Here is a 19533-nt window from a genome sequence, read left to right on the forward strand (position 1 = left end):
AGGATGCTATTTGGCTTGCTGCCCAAATCTGTGTTCCCCAAATTGCAGTTGTGAGACCCCAAAGAAATGTTTTGTTCTATTTTAGCTCTGCCTCTTTTTTTTTTTTTTTTTGGTTGACAATGAAAAGTTATTTATCATATTTCAGTACCACCAAGAAATAGACGACCGTATCCTTCCTCTGCATACACAAATATCACCCTTCAGTATCTTAATATTTTCTATTCTTCACAAAATGTGTAAGTAAATTCTTTGAGGCACACATTAAAAATACATTTGATGTTTTAATTAAAAATAATCAGAACCACGTATAGGCCATGTCTATCAGCATATAGGATGAGAGTCTGTTTTTTGACCTTGTGCCCACATTGATGTCTAATGAACACTGATGAAGTTATTCAGTTTTTTTTTTTATTTTTATTTTTTAACGTTTATTGATTTTTGAGACAGAGAGAGACAGAGCATGAACAGGGGAGGGGCAGAGAGAGAGGGAGACACAGAATCTGAAACAGGCTCCAGGCTCTGAGCTGTCAGCACAGAGCCCGACGCGGGGCTCGAACTCACAGACCGCGAGATCACGACCCGAGCCGAAGTCGGACACTTAACCGACCGAGCCACCCAGGCGCCCAGAAGTTATTCAGTTTTTATGTAGGCATCCTCTGGTATATATGGCATGGGTTTTTGAAAACGTATTCAGACATTACTCATTTCTGTTCCAAAGGGATTTGAAATGTTTTAAGTGATAAGAATATGCAGTGTAGAGTTCAGTTATAAATTGCAGTACTATATGAAGAGATTTGGAAGAGCTACATAAGGATTAAGTCCCTCTTCCCAAATATAGCCATGTAGATACATCTGTTCTAACTTTACCTCGTCTCCATTCTACAGCTTTCTCTTTTGCCACATTCTAAAACCAAATTGTCAGAAAAGAAAGCAACAAGCCAAAGTATAGCTAGTGTGTTAGCCCAGGACTGGATTCCCGGTATTTGTGATTTCTGAGTGTGTGCAGACCTGGGTGAATCAGAACGACTTCTTTTCAAGCATGTGTGATTTATCCAGACACTGACCAGCTCCAAGTTCTTCCTGCCCACGTGCTTCCTGCTCCATCCCAGGCTGCCAAACTGCTCTACTGCTCCAATGCTTTGAATTTCGAAAGCTGTTTTCCTTGAGGACACTCCTAAGAAGAAAAGAGGAAATTGCCTATGTGCGTGTTTCTGAGACAACTTCAAGGGGTTTTTAGCAAGCAAAAAAATTTCCAGTGTGCAGGTTTTTTTTTTTTTTCTTTTTTTCTTCTTCTGATCTCATCTGAAAGACACTGTGGTTTTCAGCTAGCTTGGTGCTGTTACTACAGTCATTTTACCTGACCTCTTTTTTTTCAACAGGCGTAAGACAAGGCTGAGCTCATACTTTCATGAAAGCCACTCTGCCATCTAAGCAGAACTAACACTGTTAGAAGAGCATGCAAATTGTAATTAAAAAAAAAAAAATCCATAAGCCAGCAGTTTCTTTTGACCACAGTGGTTTTTTTCCTCCTGCTCATTCTGCTGAAACAGCAGCGTTGGGGTACATTGCAAGGCTTCAGCTTTCTGCTCTAATTTGCTGTTCTTCTGATGAGAATTGTGCGTTTCAGGATGTTTTGTTTCATGTGTGCGACGTGTTGCACACCCAGCTGGATTTTAAGTTTCTGAAGGCATGGACCCCTCCTTTCTTTGCTCATCTCATCTCTTCTAGAGGATCCCATATGGTATTCTATTGTAGGTGCTCAATCATCATACGTGGAGTGAATGTGTGATTGAACAAATGAGTGACTGAACAGATACTTCCTGTCTCTCATTTTCTCAACTAAACTGGGCAAACTGGATAGGAGCCATTTCAGTCCTAGAGGAGGATCTGTGGCAAGGCAGAAATGAGATGAGAATCCAAGGGCATGTGGCAGGAGCTGAAGTGTTCAACAATTCCACAGTGAAGGTGGTTTAGACCTATGTGGATGGATGTCATAGGGTATAATCAGGTGTTTGCATGGATGTACATGTGATAGGTATTATGTTTTTAGTTTCACGCATTCATGTAATTATGTATTTCTATCGGTTGTATGTTATCTACGTGTGTATGACTTACATATAAACATATATGAGACAAGTATGTGTGTGTGTTTGTGTGCATGTATACAGTTGCCCCTTGAACACCACCAGTGTGAACCACGAGTCCACTTATACACAGATCTTTTCTGATAAAGACAGTATAGTACTGTAAATGTATTTTCTCTTGCTTATGATTTTTCAAAAGAAGAAACACTTTCTTTTCCCTAGCTTGCTTCATTGTATGAATACAGTACATACAATATACAACACACAAAATATGTGTTAATCAACTGTTTATGTATTTGGTAAGGCTTCTGGTCAGCAGTAGACTACTGGTAGTTAAGTTCTAGGGGAGTCAAAAGCTATACAGACTTTTGACTGTGCCAGGGAGTGGGCGCACCTATCCCCTGTGTTGTGCCAGGGTCAGCTGTATGTCCATTAAAGAATTTGCACTGAGATCCTCTTAGAGAACCACCTTTGTTTGGAAAAATACCGTGATTATCCACTTATGGTTGGAAAGTAAGGCCCTGGGGCTACAGATAGAAGAATATATGGAAATAAAGTCACAGCTAAACCAATCTGAATCTAATCATCAAGAGGAATTTGGGAGTTGAGAGAGTACAAGGGAGAGATTGAAGAGAGATGGGACTCCACAGGGCTTTGCTTAGGAAGGTCGTCATAGGGGAAATTAAAGAAAAGAGGCTGAATTCCTTGTCGGGGTTGGCCCAGAGCAGGAAAAAAGAAGTGGACCCCTAGAGAGATGTGAGTTCAGCTGAAACAGGACTTTGGAACTAGAAGTCAACACAAGCCTGTGCAATCTCAATAATTAATGAATAAATCTGAGGTGATCATTAGACTTTTCATAGAGCTTGGGAGGAAAGCTCAAGCAAAAAAATTTTAAGTTTATTTATTTATTTTCAGAGAGAGAGAGAAAGAGAGAGAGGAAGAAAGAGAATGAGTGGGGGAGGGGCAGAGAGGGAGGGAGAGATAGATTCCCAAGCAGGCTCTGTGCCATGCACGCAGACCCCAATGCACGGGTTCAAACCCATGAACCCATGAGATCATGACCCGAGCTGAGATCAAGAGTTGGATGCTTGACCGACTGAGCCACCCAGGAGTCCCTAGAAAATTTTGGTTAAACCTTAAAAACTGTTGGGGCGCCTAGGTGGCTCAGTTGGTTAAGTGTTGGACTTGAGTTGGTCATGATCTCACGGCTTGTGGCTTGAGCCCTGCATTGGGCTCTTTGCTGACAGCTCAGAGCCTAGAGCCTACTTCAGATTCTGTGTCTCCATCTCTCTCTCTGCCCCTCTCCTGTTCATGCTCTGTCTCTCTCTTTCTCTCAAAAACATTAAAAAAGTTTTTTAAAAATCTTAAAAACTGTTGCCACCTCAACTTCTATCTCTGGGTTCCTTAAAACCAGCATAAGGTGAGCGATTGAGAAACCCTCTACTCATTCCAACAAATCAGTCTCATGCATGACCTTCCTGAAGCCCAGAGTTATAAAGAAGATCAACAAATAAAGTCACCCCATGGTCTCTTTCAGGGGCTGTTAACAACAGGTATTTGAACTGGTAAGACAAAGTTAGCAACTCCAGTCCTGGTTCGCAACTCCAGTCCTGATTCTGGTCCCAACTCTAAGCAGAGGTAACCCTGCACCCAGAACGTCCCTGATTCAGCCTATTCTCACTCTAGCCATGCAGTGAGGACAGGACACCAATGGGGCAAACTGTGAAAATGTGGCAGGTTAGTCATAATATTTACAACCTGGCTTTAGAGTCTTTTGACCTGTTTTCCCAGGGCTATATTAGCCACTGTATTAAAATACCAAGGTAATTTTCACACTTGTATGATATGGATGGTTATTGTTCCTGTTTTACAAATAGGAGGACTGTGACATAAGCTTGCTCAGCACCAGCCGAGCAGGCTTCTGAGTGAGGAATTATGATTTCCAGGGTTGGGCTTGGTTCACTGGACACCATTGTCCTTTTCTACAAAAGGTTTATTGTGAAATGTTTACAAAAGCACTTTTAGGAAGAGTTCAGTGTCTATTTCTGTCTTGGTGAAAATGTGGGTGAATGTATAGGAGTGCTACAGAACCCCCTCGCAGAGGGAGAAGGGCATTCACTCTTGCTGTGTTCTTACCATGAGCCCCGCGTTAGGATTCCTTACCTATATTGTCTGCACTTTTCTGAAAGATAAGGCAGCAGGGACAAACTTTCTGGAGTGATGTAACATTCTATAACTTAACAGCATGGATACACAAGGGAATGCGTTTGTCAAAAGGCATCCACTGGCACATTTAAGATTTAAACCTTTCAAGGGCCCCTAGGTGGCTCAGTCCGTTGAGTGTCCAACTCTTGATCTTGGGTCACGTCTTGATCTCAGGGTCTTGATCAGTGTCGTGAGTCTGAACCCTGCACTGGGCATGAAGCCTACTTAAAAAAAAAAAAAAAGTTTAAACCTTTCATTCTTTTAACACATCAAAAGAAATAGAGCCCTAAAAAGATATAGAACTCTTATTAATGACATACAGGCTAGACTGTTTGGCCATGACATGTTCTGATGTCTAAAACTCACTTTGAAATGCATCCAAAAAATAAGATGGATTGGTGGGTTGATAGAGGGATGATTCAGTGGACAGATATGTGGTAAAGCAGGTAGAACACAATGTTAACTGTAGAATCTAGCTGATAGATACACGAGTGTTCATTGTATAATTCTTTAAACTCTGTGTGGTTGTAATTTTTCATAATTAAATGTTAGGGGGAAAAAAGTGGAGCTGACAGTTCATACCAATTTTGGATGCTACAGAAAAGTCCAGAAATATGGATGCTCAGAAATAAAATATTCCGGTTAGGCTAGTTTTAGAGCTATGTGGGGGAAAGGCCCTCCTTGAAAATATAGAAGGATACCAGCTCCTTGTAGTTGAAATTGCATTTCTACTATGTACTGCGCTTCTCTGTGAACTGCCATTGGGTGCGTTCTCAAGACACAGGTTATGGTCCTTACCTTGATGGCCTCTCCACGGCATTTGGCATCACTGGCCATTTCCTCCTCAAAACACCCTCCTGGTTTCTCTCCCACTTCTCTGCTGGCTCCTTCACAGGCTCCTTTAACTACTTTTTAACATAGGTGTTTCTTTGGGGTGAGTTCTGGGCCTTCCTTTCTTTTCCTTGCAGTCTTTCTCCCAAGAGGGTCTCTCTGGGTTTTGGTACCCTCTCAGAGATGACATCTACCAAAGCCGTAACTCCAGACTAATCTTCTCTTTTCAACAAGGGACTCTTAAAGCCAGTTGCCTCCTTGATATCTCCACTTGAATGTCCCCATGAACTCACCTCTAAAAAATGCACACCCTTGGGGTGACTGAGTGGCTCAGTCGGTTAAGCATCCGACTTCAGCTCAGGCTGTGATCTCACAGTTCGTGGGTTCGGGCCCCATGTTGGGCTCTGCGCTGACAGCTCAGAGCCTGGAGCCTGCTTTGGATTCTGTATCTCCCCCTCTCTCTGCCCCTCCCCTGCTTGCATGCTGTCTCTCTCAAAAATGAATAAACATTAAAAAAAATTTTTTTTTAAATGCACATCCTTTCCACACTATTCGATCCTCAGCTACAGTGTTTCTCTTTCTCTTGACCTTCCTGCGCATCCCCCTTCCGCCCTGCCCACTGCAGTGACCGTCATCTGCCCTGCCAGCTGGTCCAAGACCCTCACTCCATTCTCATTGGATCAAAGCCACCAATGTCATCTCTTAAAAACACAAATCTGATTATGTCTCTTCTCTACTTAAAAAACCTCATTAATGGCTTACCACTGCTGTTAGGCTAAAATACACAATTCCTCATATGGACAACAAGGTCCCAATGTTGGGGCCTCTGCCTGCCTCTCTGTCTTGTCTCCCATCACCTCCCCTTGGCTCAGTCGACTGGGGTCACATGAGCTTTGGGTCCTCTAGTAAGCTGAGTATTTTCCTACCCCATGGCCTTTGTAGAGGGCACTCCCTCTTCTTGGAATGTTTCCTACAATCTTTCCTGGTAAATCCCTACTCATTGTTTAGGTCTTAGCTGAAATAATGCTCTTTGAGAGAAACTTCCTGACACATCCCCCCCCCCCCATCTAAATTATGCCTTATTCTCTTGTTGTCTGTCATAAAGCTTTCACTTTTTGTCTCACAGTAGAATTAGTGATTATATGTTTGTGTGTGTACTTATTTGCTGATGTCTGTCTCCCCTGCTAGACTTCAAACTCTGTGTAGGCAGGGACCGTGTCTGCTGTGCTCATCTCTGTGTCCCCGGCCCTATCATGAGTCCTGGGCACTGGGGAGGTGAGCAACACCCACTTATCAGTTCAGTGAACACACAGGTGTGCCTCACAGAGTTACAGTTTGAACAGTCGTGTATAATGGCATAAATCAACGGGGCATCAGGATTCAGCATCATTAGGATGTGTGCAGCCCTCCCCACAGGCGTCACCAAGAACCCATTCAACGCAGGGCATGAGGATGACTGGAACACACAGTCTGTTCTGAGTCATTCCTGTCTTGCCTCCTGACTCACTCCCTGCATGCGGGTAAAGGAAAAGCAAGAAAGAGCAATGCTTTAAGTGCCTGCTAAAAAGACTTCCTCTTCCTCTTCCTCTTCCTCATGTGGGAAGCGTTTGTGGGCATAGTCTTCAAGCCCACAAAAATGAAAGGCAAGTAACTTGAACTCAGAAGCACATGGTTGGCTGTTCCTGGCTCTGTCGCTTATTAGATATAGGACCTTGTATGGAGAATTTATATCTTAGAAACTTGATATGCCCCACCTATGTCATACAGCTATTAGTTAATGGGTTAATGTAAATGAAAGTGTTTCTCCCATCTCTGCCTGTAGACTATCACAAGCATAGGGCTTACTCTGCAGCTTGAAAGACAATAAAATAGTAGAGACACTGATTTTGCTGTTTTTAACAACTGACTGCTCTGCTACCAGTCTCTTACTAAATGTTTTACAATTAGAATAATGAACAACTTGATATTCTTTCCACTTTCAATACTTAATTGTAGGTGGGAACATGGTGGACATGACCTAAATTCAGAAATATCATTTCCTAAATCAGCAATCCACGGTCGGGATTAACCTATGAAGCGCTTAAATTGTGCGAGCATCCAACCCATCTATTGGTAATAGCTTTCTGGGTGATGCTGTACTAAAATCTATGTTTTTCCTCATAGTTGCCTATTATTTTAATGACAAAAACATCTTTATTTCCCCAGTTGTGAAAATAAAATGCATTCATAAAAATGCAAATGATATATAAATATAATAAGTAGCAAGAGAAAATCATTTATAAATATCTTCTCTTTACTTACATCGAAAAGACTATAAAAATAAGTAAGACCACCAAGTAAATATAAACAAGTCATTTACACAGGCAGCACTTGATGAGAATTTAAAAAATCTCTCATACATGGGGTTATTTCAAAAGACTACTTCTACCTTGCAAAAAGCACACATTTTTGTTTATGATACATTTTTCAACTTACTGGCTATTAGTTCTTTCAGGGAAAATGGCTTGCCGATGTATATTTGAGAAGACCATCCTTTTCAGTTGGACAGTAAGAACGAAAATATCCACTAAATATTTCCAATGCCTTTACCATATGTAGAACAACTAAGAGATATAGAAATTGTCAGCAAGGAAAGTAATGTGAGGACCCATGGTATTTCTTAAATGTCACATGGAAGAGGCAAGGAATGCAAGCTTAATGGCATATGCTACCTTTGCAGATCGTTAATAAGTACAGACATTATGATGGCTTTGATTTCATACAGCAGCAGTTCATCTGTACAGCCACAAGGAAGTAGCCACGGATATTACTAATTTAATTTCATTTAATTAATTAATTTGGATATTGCTAATTGTAAATGCTAGCCTGTCATCATCAAGAAGGATGCTAAAATCTGGGAGGTTGCAAGAAAAGGCAGAAACACAACAGGAGCACTGAGTAAACTTTCAGGCTGAATTCAAGTGAATTGCTGGGCGACCGTGGGTTTCTAAATTCTTTTGCAGCATCCATCAACCCACAGGTCAGCGTAAACAAGGCTAAGGTAGGGGCTACGCCTGTTCTATATCGCCATCTAGCGGATAGTGATACCCATGCTCTTTCGGTGCGTTTGCTTCTGAGGTAGACTTGCCCTAGTTTTAGCAAGCGAGCTGATGAATATCATTTGAGACACAGAAGATGAACTAACCTTTGAGTTTTGGTTTCCTTTGGACTTTAAAATGTCTGTTTCGGGGCGCCTGGGTGGCTCAGTCGGTTGAGCGTCCGACTTCGGCTCAGGTCATGATCTCACGGCTCGTGAAAGCTTCAGTTACACAAGACTAATGCATTCTAGACATCTGAACAACACTGTGTCTAGAGTTAACACTGTATTGTGCACTTAATTGGTTTAGAGGGTAGCTCTCACGTTAAATGTTTTTTACCACATTGTTTGGAAAAAAGAATCATGAGGAAGACCATGAACAAAAGAAAACAGTAAGAGAGAAAAGAAAGACTAGAATCGAAAATGTCAGAGTGCTTTTCACGTGTGTAAGTATTATTCTGTGAACCTTCTGTTACATACACACACGTGTGTTTGTGGGTACTAGGGTGTAACGTAAAGGGCTTTTCATTCTGTGGGTCGAGTTCAAAGAAGTTCAAAAGCCACTGTTGTACTCTCAGAAAAAAAAAATTCAGACTAAAGTTAAAACTGATATTGTGTTTCGAGGGAATTTGGTTTCCTTGTATGTAGACGTGCTTCTCTATCCCTGAACAAGGCAGTTTAAGATCCTTGAGGCAGCACATGGGGTAACTTAGAGACACATGAATTGTGGACTCAGTCTATGCTTTCTCTTCTATGTAAAAATAAGGTAGGACTGATCTGGGAGCTTCATTATACTGAGCACAGCCTTTGAAGCAGGACAAACCTGGTGTCGAATTCTGATAACAGAAACTTCTAGCTATATGTTAGACTTTGTGAATGTCAGCATCCTGGTCTGAAAATGAAGCTGATAATTCTTCCTTCGTAAAGCTGTTGTGAGAAACTGATGGTAATGTAGACAATGAGTCACCAATTTGCTGATAACATTTGAAATAGTTCTTGTCTTCCTTTATTGCCCTAGATTTCTATATCTTAGAATTGCAAATTTCTCTAAATCAATTTTATTTATTTATTTATTTATTTATTTATTTATTATTTTTATTTATTTTTAATTTTTTTAACGTTTATTTATTTTTGAGACAGAGAGAGACAGAGCATGAACAGGGGAGGGTCAGAGAGAGAGGGAGACACAGAATCCGAAACAGGCTCCAGGCTCTGAGCTGTCAGCACAGAGCCTGACGTGAGGCTCGAACTCACAGACCGTGAGATCATGACCTGAGCCGAAGTCGGATGCTTAACCGACTGAGCCACCCAGGCGCCCCTATTTATTATTTTTAATCTTTATTTTTGAGAGAGAGAGAGAGAGAGAAACAGAGCATGAGCAGAGGAGGGGCAGAGAGGGAGACACAGAATCCAAAGCAGGCTCCAGGCTCTGAGCTGTCAACACAGGCTCTGAGCCCACGTGGGGCTCAAATTCACGGACTGCGAGATCACGACCTGAGCTGAAGTTGGACACCCAACTGACTGAGCCACCTAGGCGCCCCAGTATTTGTTTATTTTTAAATGTTTATTTATTTTTGAGAGAGATGGAGACAGAGACAGAGAATCTGAAGCAGAGCCCAATGTGGGGCTTGATCTCACAAATCGTGATGTCATGAACCGAGCCGAAGTTTCAGCTGCTTAACTGCTTAACTGGTGGAGCCACCCAGATGCCCCATCCCTTAATCAACTTAAAACCTACAATCGAGCTGGAACTCCAGTAAGAGTTTTTTCTTCCTCTTCAGGGAGGTCCAGTGAAAGCCTTAACACTATACTCTCTTATTCTGCTTATGATTATGTTTAATTCATCGTGAATCTCAGTGGGAGTGTATTTCTCGTTTCTGCAGTGGCTTTTTATTTTACCGATTTCCTTCTCAAAGTGGGACACCATCCTGGGGGACTTGTTACCCAAACATAACGACAGTGTTTTGTGTGAGCAGAGCAGGTGCTGGAGGAAGAGAGAGGACCCAGCTCCATTCCTTTTACTGAGAAATCAACATATAACATTATATTAGTTTCAGTGTATAACATGATTCAATAGTTGTATATACTGCAAGGTGATCACCACAACAATTCTAGTCAATATCCATCCCCATAGATAGTTACATTTTTTCCTTGTGATGAGAATTTTTAAGATTTATTCTCTTAGCAACTTTCAAACCTACAATCCAGTATTGTCAGCCACAGTCACCATGCTGTACATTACATCACTAGGACTTACTGACTTACTTCATAATTGGGATTTTGTACCTTTTGAACTCCTTCACTCATTTTGTCTACCCCTCCTGCCCCTGGCAACCACCAATCTGTTCTCTGTATCTATGAGTTCAGCTCTATTTAAAAAAAATTTTTTTTTAATTTAAATTTTAGTTAACATATAGTGCAATATTGGTTTCAGGAGTAGAATTCAGTGGTTCATCACTTACATACAACACCCCGGACTCATCACAACAGGTGCCCTCCTTAATATCTATTACCCATCTAGCCCATCTCCCACCCACTTCCCTCCATCAACCCTCAGTTTGTTCTCTATCCTTAAGAGTCTCTTGTGGTTTGTTTCCCTCTCGTCTCTTCCTTGCTCCTCCCATATGTTCATCTATTTTGTTTCTTAGATTCCACATATGAGTGAATTCATATGGCATTTGTCTCTCTCTGATAGATTTATTTCACTTAGCATAATACATTCTAACTCCAACCATGTCATTGCAAATGGCAAGATTTCATTCTTTTTGATGGCTGAGTAATATTCCATTGTATGTATGTACCACTTCTTTATCTGTTCATCAGTCGATGGACATTTGGGCTTTCTCCATAGTTTGCCTATTGTTGATAATGAATTCAGCTCTATTTTGTGCCCTTTCCCTTCAGCTCAGTCTCTCCCCAGTCTCTTTCTGCTCCTTCCTTTCTTCCCTAACCTGCTGTAGCAAGTTTCCTTATCCCAGAGGAAACGGAATTGACAAACTGTGGCTAACAATAGAACCTATCATGCCTCCTCAAGTGGGTGTCCTGGTGAGGAAATAAGAAAATGAATATGCAAGCTGTAAGAACAATGAGGGTTATACCAACATCAGATGTTTTTGCATTATGATGAATGAATGGATATTCTTGGTAATGTTGGTGAAGCATTAACCCAGAGGGTGCCTGGGTCTGCCATTTGCCAGCTGAGTGGCCTTGGTCAAGTTGTCAAACCTTTTGAAACCTCAGTTTTCTCATCTCTAAGTTGTGGAAAACAGTCCCTCCCATCCACAGGGTTCTTTAAGAATCAGAACATATAGAGCACTTAGACACATGGGAAAAGATCTTAGCCATAGTAAATGATTGTTATGGACTGAATGTTTATGTTCCCTGAAATTCATACACTGAAGTCTAATCCCCAGTGTGATGGAATTGGGAGGTGGGGCTTTGGGGAGGTGATTAAGTCATAATGGTGGAGCACTTATGAATGGGGTTAGTGCCCTTACGAGAAGAGACATGAGATTGCCCTCTCTCTCTCCTCACCAGGTGAGGACACCCAGAGAAGGCGGCCATCTGCAAATCAAGAAGAGAGTCCCCACCAGACACAGATCTGTAGAACCTTGATCTTGGACTTCTGGTCTCCAGAATTGTGAGGACCAATGGTTGTTGTTGAAGCCCCCAGCCTATGGTACTCTTGTTATAGCAGCTGGAACTGACTAAGACAATGATCAATAAATATCAGTGGTTGTTATTGTCATATCTCCCCAGATATTTTTGTCCTTGATGGACCAGAAAGGTAGTCCTTAAAGTTAAAAAGTTAAAGTTTCATAACATCTATGAGTTGTGGGGAAAATGGGGGGAAAAGGCAAGACATTTGAGGCAGAGGAGCCTTCCTGAAACTCTGAAATCATCCCATGTGGGCAACCACCTGGGCATGATACTGCTCTGTATTGGAGACTTTGCAATTTACTTGAAATTTTGCTACAGTACAGAGAGGCCCATGTGATAACTGACTCCATGAATGGCAGATTATTGTGTTTTAAGTTAACACTCTTTTCAAACCACAGAGGCTGGTTATTACTTCGTATCTCTCACTACTATATGATCTGCTCATCTGTGGGTTATCGCCTTTGCCCCTCGTTTGTGTCCTGCCTTCAGAGACATAGAAGGCAGGGAGCTGAGGCACAAAAAGGGCCTTGGTAGTGAGGATCAGGTAAGGGGGTGGAAATAAGGAGGGGAAGAGAAGAGAAGGGAGTGGATGAGCACAAATTGCTAGAGGAACCACTCTCTTACTATCGTTTTTAAGGTGTTTTTTTTTTTTTTAAGTTTATTTATTTATTTTGAGAGAGAGACAGAGAGAATGAGCAGAAAGGGGCAGAGAGAGAGAGAGGGAGAGAGAACCCCAAGCAGGTTCCACCCTGTCAGCACAGAGCCCAATGCGAGGCTTGAACTCACAAACTGAGATCATGACCCGAGCCAAATTCAAGAGTCAGAGGCTTAACCAACTGAGCCCCCTATTATCATTTTTAGATGGAATCTTGGTCAATTCATATGATGTGCACCCTTCATAGTGAATGAGATGATTTTAGGTGGTACACAGGTGAACGTTTTTTTTTTTTTTTTTAAACATGTAATTATTTTCGAGACAGAGAGAGACAGAGCATGAACGGGGGAGGGTCAGAGAGAGAGGGAGACACAGAATCTGAAACAGGCTCCAGGCTCTCAGCTGCCAGCACAGAGCCCGATGCGGGGCTTGAACTCACGGACCACGAGATCATGACCTGAGCTGAAGTCAGCCGCTTAACCAACTGAGCCATGCAGGTGCCCCCAGGTGAACGTTTTTTTAAGTTTCATTCTTGCTAATGAAAAGATCATCAGAATAAGCCTGAGCAAGCAAAGCTGTTTATTAGACTTATTCCAAAAGAGGAGAGCACTCACTCCTCTGACAGTTTTAGTTATGTGCCAGGAGGTAGAGCTCAAAGAAGAAAACTTACAGGTTTTGAGGTCTGGGCTCAAGTGGTTGAAGGTCGGTCTCTCAAGGCAGAGAATGGACGGGGGCCGGGTTTGGGATGGGAGGACACAGCAAGGCGAGGATCTGCAGGAGTAAACTGCTATCTGATGTTTTCTCAGGTGGGCACACTGTTTTCCTGAATAAAGTCATTTGCAGAAATTTCCTGAAGCAAACAGCAAAGGTATTTATTGGTGTACGGTCTTATTTTCCTGGGCAAGGATTTCTTGGAACAAATGGTTGTGTTCTGTTGACACAGATGGACTCAGTTCTCATAATTACGTGTTTTGTTAATGTGTATTTGATAATATATAATTGGTGCTTCAAACTGCTAATCGTGAAAATAATATTATTTAGGACAACAGGGAAGTAAATTAAATTTAAAGATAAAAGCTGAGTTCATCAAAGAAAACTAATAGTATAGGTGATACTAAACCATGACAAAAATTCTGAGTACAGTATATGAACAACTGACGTGTGAAAAACACTATTCAATACAGGAGAATGTCCTGGTGGAGTCTAGAGTGGAGGAAAATCCTCTTACGGGGAAGGAGTGTAGCCCACAGTTGAATCATCGGAGAAAGCCAGGGTAGATGAGTGGGATTGGCAGAGCTGGTTGCCTGGGCTGGGAGGGGCCCCGGTGCCCCCTGGGTTTAGTGTCATCTCCCTTGTGCAAATGAGCTGAGCACTAGAAAAGTCCCTCTGTCTGGAAACTCTGACTTACTTGTGGGTCTACTTGGGGTTTGAGCTTTCAAACAGGAAGTAGCAGCTGCTGTTGGAAGATCCTATGCGAGACAGATGGATTCCCCATTAGTGGCACCTGCCATTGTGGTCACCCAGATGCCAACTGCATAATGTAGCAAAAAGGCACTGAGACTCAATGAAGGGCAAACCAACCAGAATGCCTCGGTGATGGATATTTTGAACAAACTGAAAAGGATAGAAGGAGGAGGCAAGGGCAGCTTCTGGTTTTCTAGAAACCAGAGCCAAAGCAACTTCAGTGGTGGGGTTGGTGTAGGGGAAGGAGGATAAATCCCGGGCAATTCAGGACAAAGTTAGCTTGACTTTGAGGAGAGGAACTTTTGGGACCAGATAGAGAACAGCCTTTCTTAGGTAGAAAGCCCAGGACCAGGGGAGAATCCTGTAGTATCTGCTATGTTCAGGTGCCTGCTGAGACAAAATAAAGCAGTCCGAGTCAGGGAGATGATGGGGGTGGGAAGAGAGCAGGCAGAAGGAGGCAGTTCCTTTATGTTGCCAAGAATCTCACTACAGTGCTCATCAGTGACTTGAATCATCCTGAGACCTAACTCTAAGGAACTTCATCCAGTGTGCTACTCAAACCAGAGTGGGTGGGGCTCACCCTATAGCAAAACCAAGGGAACTGGAAAAGGAGCCATTCTGAAAGCAACCCTATTCCCTTCCTCAAAGACAAGGATCAGATATCGCCAGTATTCTGCAAATCAACCATTCCTAATGATTGTGTGTGTGTGTATGTGTGTGTGTGTGTGTGTGTGTGTGTGTGTGTTTGTGTGTGTGTGTGTGTGTGATGGCTGCAATTTTGCTCACCACTTTGTTACGCCCCTGTCAGCTTCCCTGACCAGCGTTGCATGGTGGTTGGAATTTGGTTTTATTTCCTGTCTTCTGCTGGTTTTGAGTTTTATTTGCTGTCTTTTTCCAGCTCTTTAAGGCATAAGGTTAGGTTGTGTGTCTGAGATCTTTCTTCCTTCTTTAGAAAGGCTTGGATTGCTGTATACTTTCCTCTTATGACTGCCTCTTATGACCGTCCTAGAGGTTTTGGGTTGGGGTGTTGGAATTTGGTTTTAGTAACTAACATCAGGCTTCCAGGCACCTTCACCATCAATGGGTAACCTAAAAAATTAAGCATTCAAAAAATGCAACAAAGTAAACAGCAGGCAATGGCCTTACCAGCACCCAAGAAACATCCAGGTGATAAAGTGGAAGACTAACCAAGATGTGGGCATTTGAATGTTTACTATTATTCCTTAGGAAACAAACAACTAGAGAAGGAAAATGTCAGCAGAGGTTTTTTTTTCAGCAAGTCGAGATCCCGAGAATGACTGTACAGAGACAAGAGAGCAGCCTCCCTGAGCAGCCACGAGGCTTTTGTGTTTTGTTTTTTGTTTTTTTACTGTTTGGGTAATATGAGTTGAAAGAAGAAATATCAATAACACATGGGGAGAATCCCAACTAAAGAAATCTGAAATGTATAATAAAAGCTTTCCCCCCCCATTTCTGTTATTTTGGATGCTGGTGTTAAACTTCCAAGTGTTAGGATTTAAAAGGAAATTTTATGCCCTTCTTGTTTATTTCTAGGATGAAATAGGATAGCATTTTTGTTTTCTTACATGACTTTCTTTGAAAACGTGCAATATATTGGTGGCTCAGTCAGTCGAGCCTCAGATTCTTGATCTCTGTTAGGGTCCTGATCTCAGGGTTGTGAGTTCCACCCCGCATTGGGCTCCACACTGGGCATGAGGCCTACTTAAAAAAAAGAGCGGGGCACCTGGGTGGCTCAGTCGGTAAGCGTCCGACTTCAGCTCAGGTCATGATCTCACGGTTCGTGAGTTGGAACCCCGCATCAGGCTCTGTGCTGACAGCTCAGAACCTGGAGCCTGCTTCCGATTCTGTGTCTCCCTCTGTCTCTGTTCTTCCCCTGCTCACACTCTGTCTGTCTCTCAAAAATAAATAAACATTAAAAAGAAAATAGAAAGAAAGAAAACGTGCATTATAAAGTTCCTCAAAAATAAAATGTTTATCCTTGAAAGGAAAAAAAAATTTGCTCCACCACTCAATACCCAAGTCACCATACACATGATGCTTATTCGCCCTGAGTCTGGTGTTTTCCCACTTGTGCCTGTGATGTTAGGAAGACCACGTGACAGAGTATATGCAAAATGTTTGGCACATTGTCAGGACTTAATACGTATTCGCTGTTAGCTAATGTTTTTTATGAATCTGACGGGGGGAGTGGGTCGTGGGGGTGGGGCGTGGAGGTTGTTTTTGGATTCCTGCTTCCTGTGGGTCTGACCGGAGAGAGAAGTGAATCAAAGAGTGAGTGAGGCCAGGGCAAGAGGCACACAGGCAAAGGTCAACGATCTTTGGGAAACTTACAGTTTGCTCGTGTCATTTATATTCCTGGTCAAAAAAAAAAAAAAAAAAAAAAAAAAAAGGCTACAAAACCCCCGCAAACAACAAAAACACACAAACCTCTAGGAACGGAAGACAAGAGAAGAAAGAAGGAGGAGGAGGAAGATACCCAGGGAAAATGATGAGAAATGCTGATTTGCTACCCTGAGCCTATAGGGAAAGCTTCCATGTGATGGCTTATTTGGACCAATGCTGCTTGAAGAAAGAAAACTCAGCAGAGAAAAACAAAAAATAAATAGGGTGAATAAAGGCTTGTGAGAAACCCACACAGCCCATGTGATGGAGAGATATGCTCATGAAGGGATAGTCCATGAAAAGGGGCAGATTTTAAAAAGTTTGTAGGTACACCCAGTCACAATTTTGTGAAACATTATACTCACGTTGACAATAATTAGAAGACAATTTGCCATAATTTGAATATATTGTCTGGTAAAGCTCTAAAGATACTTAAATTCAGTATGAAAAGTTAACGAAGCACTATAAGATAATTTAAAATTACTTTAACGTTGTTTTGATTAATTTGGCATTGTTTCAGTTGATTCCTAGGCTATCACTTTTGATAACTAAGTGCTCCCTCATTTTGCTGTGACCTTTCAAGACAGTGTCAGACACATCTCTATATAATCACTATTAAATCAAAAACACGAGAACTCCTTGGATAGGATAGGGCGCTGGGGATACCACCATGGGACATGCGTCACAGGGTCCTTATTTATTTATTTAAACAATTTTTTTTAACGTTTATTCATTTTTGAGAGACAGAGAGAGACAGAGTACAAGTAGGGGAGAGGCAGAGGGAGAGGGAGACACAGAATCTGAAGCAGGCCCCAGGCTCCCAGCTGTCAGCACAGAGCCTGATGCGGGGCTTGAACTTGAGACCATGACCTGAGCCGAAGTTGGCCGCTTAACCGACTGAGCCACCCAGGCACCCCACAGGGTCCTTATTTTTAAAAGATTTCCATCTGGCTCTCCCCAGTCTAGTCCTCCTTTAAGACCCTGTAGGGCCCCATGATTCTTCAGATGTGGCATGAAACCCACTGTATTTTAAGCACCTGTTGATTTGTTTCTCTCCCCCTTGGATGGCAAACCGAAAAGGCAGATCATAAATACTTGTTGACTTAGAGCGCAGATCTGAAGGAGGAGCAGGGGCAAGCCCTTTGAATCTTGGGGAGGAGCACTGGGCAGAGGGAATAGCAGAACAAGTGCCTGGGAGGGTTGGGCATGTTCCAGGAGCCGGGGGTGGGGGTGGGGGTTGAGGGTTGGGAGTGGGGGGCGGGGTGCAGAACGATTGGAGTGAGACAGTTAGAACAGAAGAGCCCTCAGAGAGGTAAACAGGGCTTGTAGATTGGGTAGAAGCTGGTAGTGACTGTAAGAAGTTGGGAGTCCGTGGGGGATTTTGAGCAGACAAGTGAAATAAATGATCTGGCTTTTCAAGTTGAAAGGTTCCCTCTGGCTGCCAGACTGAGAATCAGCATGAGAAAGCAAAGACAATGAGCCGGCACTGTTGTGCCTCCAGGCAAGTACTCCAGGCAAGCAAGTGTGGTGGCTTCACTTTGGAGGGAGTAAGCAGGTCAGGCTCTGGATTCACTGAGCAGGTTGTGAAATGGGAGAGTCAGAGAAGGTGAGCACCACCCCAAGGCCTTTGGCCTGCCTGACTGGAGCGTGGAGTTGCTTTCTCGAGTGCATAAGGGGAACAGGTGCCCTGTGCAGAGAAGCCCAAGAGTTTGGTTTTGGACGTATGAAATTTGAGTTCCTTATTAGATACATCTTTTTTTTTTTTTTTTTTTTTTTTTTAAATGTTGAATTCTTCATCCAAATTGGAGAGTTAGTGGTGTTTCTTTTTCAGTATTACAGTCTATCAGGAACTGAAAGTTTTTGTAACAGTCTGGCAGGAACTGAAACCATGGCGGGGGGAGGGGAAGGCTTGAGTGTTTTTGTTTAACCATAAGGAGATAGGGGTGCCTGGCTAGTCCAGTCAGAAGAGCATGCAACTCTTGATCCTGAAGTGGTGAGTTCAAGTCCCATGTGTGGCATAGAGTTTACTTAACACAAAGCAAAACAAACAAAAAAGCCTACAAGGAGACAGATTTATACCCACAAACCCATGGTTCTTCAGCAAGGAATATGACATTTGAGGCACTCTTCAACAGCCAGCCCAAGGCTATTAGTGCTCAGTGTTGTGGGTTTTTGGATTAAGGTAATTCTGAAGGGAAGTTTGAAATTCTAAAATGTGTGTGGGGCTCTCTTTGGAGAGGCAGTCTGCCATGGGCCCTGAACGTCCCTGTGTGCTCTTGCTGAGTGCACCTGATTGTTAGGTCCGTGCATCTCCTGATACAGAGCAGTTTCTCTAGTTAGTCACATTAAGTAGGTCACAGCAGAGGGAGAATGGCTTGTCTCTTGCCTGCTCAAGGGCTGGGGCCTTGACCCTGTGTTCCTCTCCTGCATGGCAATCCACTGTGTATGCAGGTGTCATTTGGGACCATGGCATAATCCCTGTGTTACAATGGAACTTTTGAAGCAAAGGTGCTCATGTTGTTTGCTCTGTTGTTAGTAATCAAGTCCTTTGTCTCTGACCCAGGAGTCCGTGCCTTCTGCCAGCATCCATGAAACAGGAACACAGTAACTTGTTAGTGTGTGAGGGGGGTAAAATTTCAGACCCTTTACATTTCTTGACCAGTCTCATCTTCCTCAAAGGAGTTGTCTGAAGCTCATGCCTGGGTGGAGAGGTAGTCTGGGTAAAATAGAAAGAGGATCAGGCCCAGCAGAGAAGGACTCTGTTTCCTCTTGTGGACTGTGCTTCTGGATAAATTACTTGATGGGGCAAAAATAAAGAAAACTGATTACATGGAGCTGAAGGGCATAGGTTAATTTTCAATTTGTTTATATTGTTTTACTCACCACATAGGAAATGGGAATCCTTCCTACAATTCCTTTGGTTTGAGTAAAGGATGGAGACAGGTAGAAAGGTCATTTTCAGGGTAAAGGCAGAAGATCATGGCTGCTGAAAATAAAGGAAATCCCAGTCCACTTTTGCCCAGGGATGGATAGGTAGTCAGGCCACAAAAATGCACCATCTTTATTTTTACAAAGAGAATCCATTTGCATTTATTTTTAAGAAACTCAAACTGCCTAGGCCCCTGGAGTGCTGAATCTTCACATTCATTGCCCTT

The 19533-nt window shown here is 42.6% G+C and overlaps 1 long non-coding RNA gene across 3 annotated transcripts in view; it reads left to right on the plus strand.

The window, feature by feature from the left end:
- Positions 1 to 19533, plus strand: part of LOC132665768 (uncharacterized) — an 87918-nt gene that overhangs the window by 13989 nt on the left and 54396 nt on the right. The window contains exons 2-4 of one of the 3 annotated variants that reach the window (XR_009604261.3): positions 11734 to 11836; positions 13318 to 13379; positions 15203 to 15889. This is a non-coding gene — a long non-coding RNA (uncharacterized LOC132665768). Of the gene's footprint in view, positions 1 to 11733; positions 11837 to 13317; positions 13380 to 15202; positions 15890 to 19533 lie in introns of those variants that run through there. The other 2 variants (XR_009604264.3, XR_009604263.3) reach the window with 2 other exon arrangements.

This window comes from Panthera onca, chromosome D3 (genome assembly GCF_046562875.1).
Source record: "Panthera onca isolate mPanOnc1 chromosome D3, mPanOnc1 haplotype 2, whole genome shotgun sequence".
Classification (NCBI taxonomy): Eukaryota; Metazoa; Chordata; class Mammalia; order Carnivora; family Felidae; genus Panthera; species Panthera onca.